Source organism: Phocoena sinus, chromosome 8 (genome assembly GCF_008692025.1).
Source record: "Phocoena sinus isolate mPhoSin1 chromosome 8, mPhoSin1.pri, whole genome shotgun sequence".
Classification (NCBI taxonomy): domain Eukaryota; kingdom Metazoa; phylum Chordata; class Mammalia; order Artiodactyla; family Phocoenidae; genus Phocoena; species Phocoena sinus.
This window is the reverse complement of record NC_045770.1, coordinates 102,957,424-102,968,637: the sequence shown is the minus strand read 5'-3', so window position 1 is coordinate 102,968,637 and position 11,214 is coordinate 102,957,424. Positions and strand designations below refer to the sequence as shown.

General features: G+C 55.7%; 1 long non-coding RNA gene across 1 annotated transcript; it reads right to left on the bottom strand.

The window, feature by feature from the left end:
* Positions 1 to 434: 434 nt before the first annotated feature.
* LOC116757348 lies at positions 435 to 6,378 on the bottom strand. Its single transcript, XR_004350931.1, has 3 exons — positions 6,314 to 6,378; positions 5,467 to 5,895; positions 435 to 4,824 (listed from the first exon to the last, which is right to left on the bottom strand). It is a non-coding gene; the product is annotated as an uncharacterized LOC116757348 (long non-coding RNA).
* Positions 6,379 to 11,214: the final 4,836 nt, after the last annotated feature.

Here is an 11,214-nt window from a genome sequence, read left to right as displayed (position 1 = left end):
CAGACTCTGACCTTGTGACCTGAGGCCACGCCCTTGGTCCCTGAGCCTCAGGTCCCTCCCGGTAATCCCTGCCCAGCTGACCCAGGGACCACGAGGGTCAGTGATGCCGTTCCTGGAAGGCTGGGCCTTCTGAAGGCTGCCGCTGCCTTCCCTAGCAGAAGCTCTTCAGGTGACTGGAAGCTCTGCCCTGGGGTCCCAGTTCCAGGCTGCTGGAGGGGGAGGGGCGCTGGGGGCAGCACTCTGGCTGGAAGGGGTCCTGACAGTGATGTTTGCACAGAAATTCACATGGGATGGGGAAATTGCTCTTGTCCACCCCCTCCCCCAACACCCCGGGCCTTGTTTCTTGCGAACAAGGAAGAAAGGGCTGCTCTGATCATGCCCCGCCCCGCCCCGCTCCCCAGTAGCACCGGGCTGAGATGGGAGGGCCTGTGAAGAAACTGAGGTCCAGGTTAAGAGGCATGGACGTAGCGAGCCCCCACCGTGCTGGGGTGTCAGCAAAGCCCCCTGACTGCCCCTTTGTGTGCCTGGTGGCCCCTCCTCAGTGAGGGAGATCTGGGCACCAAGTGAGCAGGGCAGAAGTTTTGTCCCGGTGGACCCCAGCGTCCTCATTGCCCACCGCCACGCAGTGACGGGGGAGAGGGGTTTTGATGGCTGGGGTCTGATGCCACGCGGAGGGGCAGGCGGGGGCCCGGTCTGCTTCTTCCTGGAACTGCCCCACCTGCCCGAGCACAGTCCAGGGCTTCATGCCCTTTGAACCTCACTTGTGATCCGTATTGACAGGCGGCAGGATAAATCATTAACTGTAGCCAGGGGCTGGGCCAACAGCTCAAAAGGCGCTGGGCTCAGGGCGGCCCCACTTCCTCCTCGGGCCCCGAGGGCCAGCCAGACACCCAGGTAAGAGCCTCCCACGGGTGGTCAGACCCCTGCAGCCTCTCTGCCCCGGGGTGCTCCCGAGCCCAGCCCTTCTGAGGAGCAAGAAAGGAAGGGACCTAGGCAACCACTGAGTGACCCAAGCAAGTCCCTTCTAGCCCCTGGGCCTCAGTTTCCACCCGTGGGGTAAGGGGGTCAGGACTCCTGATTGAGTGGCAGCATCTCTGCTGCTGCTACTGCCTCTGCCAGACCAGGTACTTAGTCCTGCCTGGGGGTCTTCAGAAGGGCCTGCTGGGCTTCTGGGGTAGGGGTTGGGGGCCACCAACTAAAGTGTCTTCGTTCACAGGCACGTCCTCCCAGGCAGAGGACTCCTGCCCTCACCTCACCTTGACTGCATCCCAAAAGGGAGGACACCACTTCAGGGAGGTTGCCGGGCAGGATGGACCCCCAAGGCCCTGATCTGTGACCTTGGGCAGCCTCTTTTGCCTGTGAGGGCCGGTTTCCACTGCTGGGAAAGGGGAACATAGCCCAATTTGGGGTCTCCAAAGTATCCCCTAGGCCTCAGCAGGACTGGCATTGTAACTTGGGCCAGTCTCTTGGGCCGGAGCCTGTCTGGTGGGGATGAGAACACACTTTGCAGGAGAAAGGTCTGCTCCCCCAGGGGTCCTGGGCCAGCTCAGGGACCCCAGACAACATCTCCTTCCTCTCCCCACTGAGGGGACAGACTCAAAGGTTGAAGGGAAGGTGGCTTCCCAACAGTGCAGGCCAGGATGGCCTCACAAGCCCTGATTTGCATATGAGGAACCAGCAGCCGCTCAGAGAGGTTAAGCCACTTGCTCGAGGTCACCCAGCTCCCAGGACCCTGCTGGCTCTCAGGCCGCTGAGGTGCTAAGTGCTCTTCCGGATTGGCAGTTGCTTATAGCCCTGTTCTTAGCATTCTGTGGCAGGTTTGTGTATCAGCATCTTTTCCAGTTCCCTGTTCTCGCCCTTTCCCCCCTACCACTATCTATCTCCTCTGTCCCTTTCCAGTTCTCTGCTTGCCCCTCTCATCTCTCTCTTGGCCTCTCTGTCTCACTCTCCCACTTTCTCTGTCTCACCTTCTCCCACCACCCTTCTCCTTTCTGTCTCATCTCCGCTTCGTATCTGGGGCCATCCTCAGGAATCTGGGCATTCAGAGGTCCCTGGAGATGGACAGGTGCCCAGCCGTCCTTCACTGTCCCTCTGCCCTGCAGCTGCAGCAAGAAGGGTGGGCAAAGGGCAGAGAATGGAGGCCACAGTGACCAAACCTGAAACTGGGGCCCAGGTCTGGTTGGGAAAGAAACGAGGAAACAAGGAACTTGGGGAGAGAGGGTGTGCGGGTGTCAGAGCGGGCAAAGGCTGCCCAGGAGCTGTAAATGGGAGCCACTCCCGGCTTTATGAGCAGATCTGGGGTTGAGACTGGACTTCGCCCAGAGAAGCAGTGCTGGCATGAGACTCCGGGTGTGGGCCTGGATGATAAGGAGCCTCAATAAAAAGACCACAGACCTGGGGCCGTGAGGACCCAAGGGGCCCGGGGGGTGGTCACGCTATACTCCCCAGACCTCTGCCCAAGGGGAGATACCAGGCGGGCAGGGCCCAGGCCTCCGGTCGGTTCCCACCCCCTGTAACAGCAACTCCATGTGGAAGTGCCCACAAGTTCCAGTGGGGCTGCTGTTATCTGGGGTGCGGGCCAGTGTCCACAGAAGAGGAGAGGCGGCTGCTGCCCAACAGACCGGCAGGGACCCCCACGGCCATGCTCCCAGGTCCAGGATGGCAAAGGGTTGTGGGCTGTCGGCAGGCTGCCAAGACCGAGTGCACAGGGCTCTGACCTATGAATTGACAGCCAGTGCTCTCGTCTCCCCTCTGGCTGCCAATTCCATAGGTCACAGGTATGTTCGCCTCAATGCCAGCCTCCAGGACCTGTGGGGGAAGGGGTGGGGCTGGGGGTGTCTGGTGGGCACTGAAGACTTGCCGTCACAGGGCAACACTCAAGGCCCAGCTCCCTTCTGTCCCATTCCCACCTTTCCATCTTCCCTCTTGTGAGCATGAACTGCTTTAGGTCTCCACCTGTACCGACAGTGCTGCAGCACGCCTCTGTGCTTAGTCCATGCGGTTCCCTCTGCCTGGAACACCCTTCCCAGCTTTCTTGCCAGGCTCACTCTTACTAACCGTTCCAAGCTCTGCCCAAGCATCTGCTGCCTCCAGGAAGCCTCCTTAAAGCCCACTTGATGGTAAGTGCCTGGCCAGGCACCCCCAGTACCCTGTGCTTGCCCCAAGCCCTGCATGCTCCCAGGGTTTCCGTTCTCCCTACCACCTTAGGCTCAGCCCCCGACCCAAGCGGAGCGCAGTTGTGTGCTCGATAAATGTCTGAACAGACCCTGAGCCTCCATCTTGGACCCGGAGGAACGTCCTCAGGATGCAAGATGGAGGCTTGCAGTGTGGCCAAGGGGAGCCAAGGACCCTGGGTTCCAGTCTGCGCTGGAGCCCCTCCGCCACCCTGGACAGGGACCCGGAGCCAGCCTTCCCCTCCGCTCGCCCCGTTCTCCTCTCTTCCCAGTCTCATCTCCCCAGGCTGCCCTGGCCCAGCCGTGGACAGAACGGTGGTCCCCACCCCTGCTCCAGCTTCCCACAACAGCCTCGCTCCTGCCTGGTTTTTATAACATGGGGTTCTGGGAACATTTTCATTTGAATAAAAAGGTTTCTGCTGCTAAAAATTTAGAATTTAAACCCTGGAAACACAGACTAGGAATAAAGTCCACATTGCTTAGTAACAGGAGCTGGTTCTTGAGCCCTTTCTGCTTGCTGGGCGCTCGCACACATCAATCGCCTGGAATCATCTCGGCAACCTTGTGAGGTAACTGTTGTGAACTTGTTTGGGAGATGAGGACTCAGGCTCAGAAAGGGTGAGCATCTTGCGAAAGTCACAGAGCAAGTCGACCTTTTCTCCCTCCGAGGACTCTGCGCGGCTGACAAGCGTTCAGCCCCCTGCTCTTTCCCTTGCCCCTTCCCACGTGCAGCTGGGCCCCCATCCCCTCAGCTGAGGCCCAGCTGGGATGACCCTCCCATGACTGAAGGATCTGCTCCTCTTCCTCTACCTGCACCAGCTCCCTGGGCCTCTCCCACTGCCTCCTTATCTCATTCAGTGCAGGGCTGAGAGCTCTGCAAGCTTATCTTATCCTTGTGCTGATCCCAGACTCCTTGAGGGCAAAGTCCAGGACTCACTCATCCTCCCTGGTCAGGCAGCCCCACATAGTAGGTGTTCAGCGTACTCTGGCCGAATGGAGGTGATCTGAACTCCCACCCTTTCGGGGCTGTCAGGCCCCAGGCCTAGAGTGCTGGCTTAGGGTGGAAGCAGGTGGCAGGCAGCCTCCTGCTCTGGGTTTCCTCCTCCATCTGCCCCTACAGAGCCCCTGATGGCTCTCAGCGACCATGTAACAACTCGTGCAAGGCAGACCCAACTCTCTGACTGGCTCCTTGACCTGTGGCCTTTTCCCGGCAGGCCCTGGGCCTGTGCACATCTTGCCTAGCCAGGAGACCTCCGGGGCACCTCCCTGCTCACCACCAGAGCCGGCTTCACCCTCTTCCCCACTCATTGGCCCCCATGATGCTCTGTGGCCTCACTTAGATCTCCCATCACACCCCCTCACCAACACCTGGCTATTCCCCCCGCCCCACCCTGACTGTGAACCCCTGGGAGCAGTGGCCACTGACTTTGTTTCCTGTGGCCTCAGAGAGTGGCACAGAGTAGGTGCTTAATAAATGCACGCCGAAGGACTGACCACATCCATGAATGAAGATGCTTGGGGGGAGGCGGGCAGCAGGTGCCTGGAGCTGTCAGCACAGTGCCCCCAGGTAGGAGGCCCTCAGTAAATGCCAGCCGTGGTCTTCATCACCATCACCAAACGTCCGTGAAACAAGGCGATGCTGACGAGGCCGCTGAAAGTACATGCAAATTAAATGCGTTCCAACCTCAAAGAAAGGACGATGGGGGAAGGAGTGGTTGGGGTTGGGTGGCCTGGATCGGGAAAGGCTCCCTGAGAAAAGGCGAGTTTGAGTTCAGCTTTTGCCGAAGTGAAGCCCAGGAAGAGGTCCTGAGGTCTGGAGGGGGAAGGAGTGACAGGGACAAAGGTGCAGAAAGGGGAAGCAGGCATTCGGTGGGCCGGGGAGCCCGCTCTTCTGCAAGCCTTACTCCCAGTGGCCACCAGCAGGGGACGCCCCGGACCGCATCCCGCCAGAGCTGGTCGGGGTCGATCCTCCCCACCCTCCTCCCCGCCCGGCCCTGATTCCCTCAGCCATCCCCCACCCCCTACCCCGGCCCCGCCCCCGCCCCGCCCCGGCCCCTCCAGGCCGGCGGAATACGTTAAGCGCCCTCCACTCAGCGGCAGGTCCCAGACGCTCAACGCGCACCTCACACGAAGTGGGGTTCCTGGTGGGACGTTTACAGCTGTTATGTGTGTATTTGAATAAGTATAAAATGCGTCCCCGCGTAACTACCACTCAAGGTAAGAAAATCCGCCTTGCAGAGCCCCTCAATGTGTCCTTGCAGGTGACCCCTCCCCAGGTAAGCGCAATGCTGACCTTTACGGTAACCACTTCCTTGCCTTTCTCTGCGGTTTGCCCCCCAGGTACGTAGCCCAAAACAGTTTGCGTTCAGTTTGCCTGGGGTGGTTGTTGTTTAATCATCAGTGGAATCTTGCAGCTGCGTCCGGAGGCCTCCGGGTGGTTGCTGGAGCTGCGGTTTGTTCCCTTTCGTTCACTGCCCACGATGTTCCCTCGTATGAATAGAATCCAGTTGATTTGCAGCAGATGTAACGTTGGACCAGGCCGCTGGGTGCCTGAAGGAGGGGTACCTTGTTAGAGGCCTTTTTCTTTTTTTTCTTTTTTGGCCTCACCAGGCGGCTGGCTTGCGGGATCTTAGTTCCCCGACGACCAGGGATTGAACCCGCGGCTGTCCGCGAGGCAATTCCCTTCTTTTTGTTTTTGACAATCAGGAAACCTTCAGAAAAGCTGCAAGAAAAGTACAATGAACATCCATATAGGGGGCTTCCCTGGTGGCGCAGTGGTTACGAATCCGCCTGCCGATGCAGGGGACACGGGTTTGAGCCCTGGCCCGGGAAGATCCCACATGCCACGGAGCAGCTAAACTCATGTGCTTAGTTGAGTAGTTGAGTAGTAGTTGAGTAGTTAGTAGGCTCAACTACTGAGCCTGTGCTCTAGAGCCTGCGAGCCGCAACTACTGAAGCCGCACACCTAGAGCCCGCGCTCCACAGCAAGAGAAGCCACTGCAACGGGAAGCCCACGCACCGCAACGAAGAGTAGCCCCCGCTCACCACAACTAGAGAAAGCCCGCATGCAGCAACGAAGACCCAACACGGCCAAAAATAAAAATAAAATAAATAAATTTATTTTTAAAAAATCCACATACCCTTCACTCAGATTCACCAGTAGTTAACGTTTTGCCCCATTTGCTCTCTCTCCCTCTCTCTCTCTCACACACACACACACACATACCCACACATGCATTTTTTTCTGAACCATTTGACAGGAAGTTACATAGGTCATGACCCTTCACTCTTAAGTATTTCAACATGTATCTCCTAAGAAAAATGACATTTCTTACACAACCGTGGTAGAGTTACAAAATTTAGGCCTGGCAACAGTGATGCCAACACTGATGCAACCCTGGGATCTGATACGCTGTCCCCTTTCCAGTGTCTCTGATTGTCCCAGTGAACTGGGATCACACCTCACATTTGGTTGTTAGGGCTCTTCAGTCTTTAATCTGGAACCAACCTCGGCCTTACTTTGTTTTTTAAGACCTTAACGTTTTTGAAGAGTACAGGCCACTCGCTTGTAGAATGTCCCTCAGTTTCTTTTTCCCCTTTTCCTCCCAAATTAAGAAAGTCAAATATGTCCATTATGTAAAATTTGGACAATATAGAGAAGTAAACCAAAGTTGCCCCAGCTCCTTTGACGTAAGGATAACCCTTTAGACATTTCCTGTAACTGAAACCGTGCACCTCAGATTGGGACTTGAACCCATGAGGCCGGAACTCAAACCCAGCCAAAACCCGGATTGGGACTTGAACCCACACAGCCGGGACTGGAACCCGGCCAAAACCCACAGTCTTCTAACTGAGGCCATACACCTGGTTTCAGGACTTAATGAAGCTCAGGTTCTTGAAGTCTCAATGCAGAAAGAATTCAGTGAGAGACGAAGTGATAGATAAGAAGTGGATTTACTTAGAGAGAAACACACGCCACGGACAGAGTGTGGGCCACCTCAGAAGGTGAGAAAAGGCACCAGGGTATGGGGTTGTCAGTTTTTATAGGGCTGGGTAATTTCATAGGCTAATGAGTGGGAGGAGTATTCCAACTATTTCAGGAAAGGGTGGGGATTTCCAGGAATTGGGCCACCGCCCACTTTTTGATCCTTATGGTCGGCGTTGGAACTGGCATGGCGCCTGTAGGTGTGTCATTTAGCGTGCTGACGTGTTACAGTGAGGTATACTGAGGCTCAAGGTCTAGTGGAAGTCGACTTGTCCGCCATCTTGAACCATTTGGTTCTAATCAGGTTATGTCATGTCCTTGGGCTACGTCATTCTTTCAAAGGGTGCCCTGCCCCCTTCCCTCCTGTTTCATAACCACTCAAAGTTAGTCGACTTTGCTGTTCTGTGCACTCCGTACATTAACATTTACTTCCAGGAGGTAGGTGCTTTCCTTAGCCCCGTTTCACAGCTGGTCCCAGAGACCCTGGGTCTTGCTAAAGATCACACAGGTAGGACTGGAACCTGACGGTGCACTTGGCCCTTATGCTACGCTGTCTCTCCACAGTGGCTGGTAGTGTACGTGTGTGTGCGTGTGTGTGTGTGAACCTCTGCCCTACTGACATTTTGGGCCAGGGCCAGATATTTCTTGGCTCTGGGAGTCTGTCCTGTACCTTGAAGGATCTTAGCAGCATCCTTAGGCTCTACCCACTAGATGCCAGCAGATCCCTCAAGCTGTGACAACCAGGAATGTCTCCAGACATTGCCAAGTGTCGCCTGGGGAGCAGAGCCACCTCCGGTTGAGAATCCCGTGTGTGTGTGTGTGTGTGTGTGTGTGTGTGTGTGTGTGTGTGTGTGTGTGTCTGTGTGTGTATCAAGCCACGTGACATCGTATTCAGTCTGAAATCTGCTTTCCCGGTTATTGGTAGTCCACGATCACTTTAGTTTCCTTTCATTTTCTTCTCATCTCCTGTTGCCAGGAGTTGCCAATCAAATAAATTGTTGATGGACAAAAAGACAAATCCATTGCCGTAGGCGTCTTCTATTGCTGCACAAAAAATGACCGCAGACTAAGTGGCTTAAAACGATAGTCACTTGTTAGCTCACGGGTCTGTAGGTCAGAAGTCCAGAGTCTCCAATGCTGAAATCAGGTGTCGGCCAGGCTGAGTTCTCTTCTGGGGGCTCTGGGAGCCATCCGCTTCCATGCTCATCCTTATTGGTTGGCAGGCATTGGCAGGATTCTGTCCTTGTAGTTGTAGGAGTGAGGTCCCCGTTTCCTTGCTGGTTGTCAGCTGGGGGCTGTTCTAGGCTCCTAGAGGCCACCCACATTCTTCTCCACATGGTCCCCCTCCAACTTCAAGCCAACAATGGCACATCAAATCCTTCTTGCGCTTTGAATCTCTGACTTCCTCTGCCAGCAGCCAGAGAAAACTCTGCTTTTAAAGAGCTCGAGCAGCGCTTCCCTGGTGGTCCAGTGGTTAAGACTCTGGGCTTCCACTGCAGGGGGCACAGGTTCAGTCCCTGGTTGGGGAGCTAAGATCCTGCATGCTGTGTGGCGTGGCCAAAAGTAAATAAATAATGAAAATAAAGAGCTCAGGCCACTCGGATAATCTCCTATCTGAAGTCAACTGTACCATCAGACATGACTTATCACGAGTCATATTCATCATACTCACAGTCCCAGGCATTATACAGGGTGTGTACACCAGGCTGGGGAATCTTGGGAACATCTCAGGATTCTGCCTACCACAATTACCAAAGGGCAAGCTGGGGGTCTTTCAGGGAGAGGTATTGGGAGGTAAAGGGTAGCAGGCCAGGCTAGATGAGCAACTCTGGGAAGGGTCCCATTGCATTCCTGCCCTTCGAGAAGCCCCAACATGTACTTCTGGGAGTGAGCGTGGAGCTTGGGCAGCCATGGGCCCCCCCATCTCCCCTACTTCTGGTCCCTTTTCAGATGACCCATCCCCATCACCCGTACTGAAGGTCAGGATGAAGGATAGGTCAGGGGAATGTTCTAGCTGGGCCAAAAGGGAGGTGAGACACGGACTATTGGCAGGGTAGGGGGGCTGGGGCAGCTGTATAGACCACCCAGCTCCGAGCGACCTGGGTGGAGACTGATTTGGGGGAAGGAGGAGAAAGGTGCTAGGTCAGCAGAAGGACTGGAGGGTGGCCTTGGACACAATGTCTGACCCCCGATGAGGTGTGGGTGTGAGGGGCTGGTCCAGGGACCAGAGGGGCTGGGCTTGTTAAAGATGAAATGGTCTCAGGAATTCCCTGGCAGTCCAGTGCTTAGGTCTCCATGCTCTCACTGCTGAGGGCCCGGGTTCAGTCCCTGGGTGGGGAACTTAGATCCCATACGCCATGCTGCGTGACCAAAAGAAAAAGAAAAAAAGATGAATTGGTCTCTGTGCCCTGGTGGCTGAGTGTGACACACGCCTGGAGATAGACTTACTCTCCAGCCCCAGACTTACTTTCCAGCCCCCAGCCTGTGAGGCCCATGGTGAGGCTCAGGGCAGCCGCCTGTCATGGGCGAACAGGGGAGAGAGGCTATGGGGAGGGAGAGGAAGCTGGAGCAGAAGAACATGCTTGGAGGATATGTGAGAAGGCAAGTGGCTGCACTCCCCCATGGGGGTCTAGGACTGTGGTCACTCAGGCAGCAACATCCACGTACCTCGTGTGGACTCTCAGGCTTCTGAGACCACGGGGACATCGGGGTTACACCCACTATTTCCATCCGTGTAGAGTAAGGGGATCCCAAGACTCTGCCAAGGGACCCCTAATGGTATCGCTGTAGAAGGCAGAATTCTCACATGAAAATGATAAACCATTTCCCCAGAAGTCCCCAGATGTGATGTGTCCACAGCAAAGGCCTGGAGGGCAGGTTTGGAATGGTGCCTGAGCTCTCCAGGGAGTTTAGGTAAAGACTGTACCCTGAGTTCAGCTCCTGCCTCAGCAGCTCCTGCAAGATGGGGCCAGAGGCCACCAGGACCGAGACGCACACGTTTAGAAGCCCAGCAGGGGGCGGCCTCCTCCAGCCCTGCAGCATAGTTTCTATCAAAAGTTCCCGGGGCTTCCCTGCTGGCTCAGTGGTTGAGAGTCCGCCTGCCAATGCAGGGGACACGGGTTCGTGCCCCGGTCTGGGAAGATCCCATATGCCACGCAGCGGCTGGGCCCATGAGCCATGGCCGCTGAGCCCGCGCGTCCGGAGCCTGTGCTCCGCAACGGGAGAGGCCACAACAGTGAGAGGCCCGCGTACCGCAAAAAAAAACCTGGTAAAAAAAAAAAGTGCTCGGAGGCCTCTGTAGCTTAGCTCTGCAAATCACCATATGGTTATGTGTACACAGCTCCCTGGCAGGGCGCCCCCCCCCCCCCCCCGCTACAGAGTTGGAGCTGCTGCTTCAGGGCAGAGTTCACCCCAGCCAGTACCTGGGAAAGAGGCTCTTCAAACCCTCTTGCTTTGCTACCAGCCCAACCTTGCAACTTCAAATGGTTTGATTGTGGAAACAGCACAGTGTTAAGATTCCAAAGGGTCCAGCTTCTCATTCAACCTGGGTGACTTCAAGCAAGCCACTGAACATCCCCAGGCCTTGGGCTTTTTCTTATTGGGATCTGAAGGCAGAGATCCTGAGCAGCCCTGACAGTCAGTCACCTCCAAGCTGGACGCCTGCAGAGGCCTCTGGAGCCCAGCAACTGTGCATCTTCCGGAGAGAGGCCCCATGGGGTGGAAGGATGCCCTCCGGCTGGTGCTGGAGCCCCTGGGCTGCAAGCGAACAGAACTCCCTTGTTCTTTACCTTGTTCTGGCAAAAGTGACCTGTTGGCCAAATCTCTTACTCATGACTGTAAGAACGAAAACTGTGCTTATATGAAAACTTTCTCAGTGGAAAGAATGAACCACTCCTCATCCCAGGGACAAACCTATGTGTTATTGGCTTTTCCCAGCCTGATATTTCTGCCACATTTAGAGGAAAACTCTGTTTTTCTTTTCTTTTCTTTTTAAGTTGTTTTCAGGGGGCATGTAGACACTTCTCTAGACCAGGCCATTATGGGGCTGAACAGACT